Raw genomic sequence first — 870 nt, 5'->3', positions numbered from 1 at the left:
CACCTCTGCCTCCCAAAGTGCTGGGATTACAGGCATGAGCCACTGTGTCTGGTCTATTGAAGCTGTTTTAAACATTAAATTGATTTCAGTCACCTATAAGTCATTTAAGGTAAGCGGGTGAATTCATGAGTTCCCGAATGGGAAGTGGGGAGACTTGATTTCTCTCCGGCCAGGCTGGTGCTATCACAAAGTGTGCCTTTCTACTGCATGGGCGCTGCACTGCTCAGCCGAAGTGGCCTTTCTCCTGTGTTCCCTCGTTAGCTAATCAGACCAGCGTTGGCAAGATGGGAATAGAGATAATGGACCAGCCTGCCTTCTGGTTGTCCATGGCCTAGGGGTGTGTTTGGGCTGGTGGGGTCAGCGTGGACATCTAGGGTCCTTGAATGCAATCATGGAGCCATGGGCCAAGTTGGGCAGCACAGACAAGAGGGCCCAGAGCTTCTCAAAGGCAGAGATCTGGGCCAGAGGAGCACTGGCAGGGGCTTGACAGCACAGGAGAAAGCTGGTTTTATGCTGAGCAGTGGCACCCAGCATGGAATTGTGGAAGGAGAGGTGCTCCACCTGCCTGTGCCAGGAGCGACAGGCATGCTGCTGCATGAGCCGTCCAGGTTTGAGGGCTCTGTCCTGCCCACAACGGCCAGTCCACCTGGCTGGAAAGCACTGCTGCTGCTTGGGGCCAACCATTCGACTACTCAGCGTATTCTCTGTCCTCTGCTTTGTCTGCTGAAAAGGCCAGGGCTCTTTCCTGGGACCTTCAGTTCCGCAAGCTCGGGGCCCAGCTCTTTGGTGCAACCGCGTGTACTCCTGAAGATGGACGTTTTACAGATGGCTCCAAATTGCTCTGTTTTCCCACTGTCCCAAGCATCTGCA

This window comes from Mandrillus leucophaeus, unplaced genomic scaffold (assembly GCF_000951045.1).
Source record: "Mandrillus leucophaeus isolate KB7577 unplaced genomic scaffold, Mleu.le_1.0 Scaffold517, whole genome shotgun sequence".
Classification (NCBI taxonomy): Eukaryota; Metazoa; Chordata; class Mammalia; order Primates; family Cercopithecidae; genus Mandrillus; species Mandrillus leucophaeus.
This window is presented reverse-complemented; position numbering follows the sequence as displayed.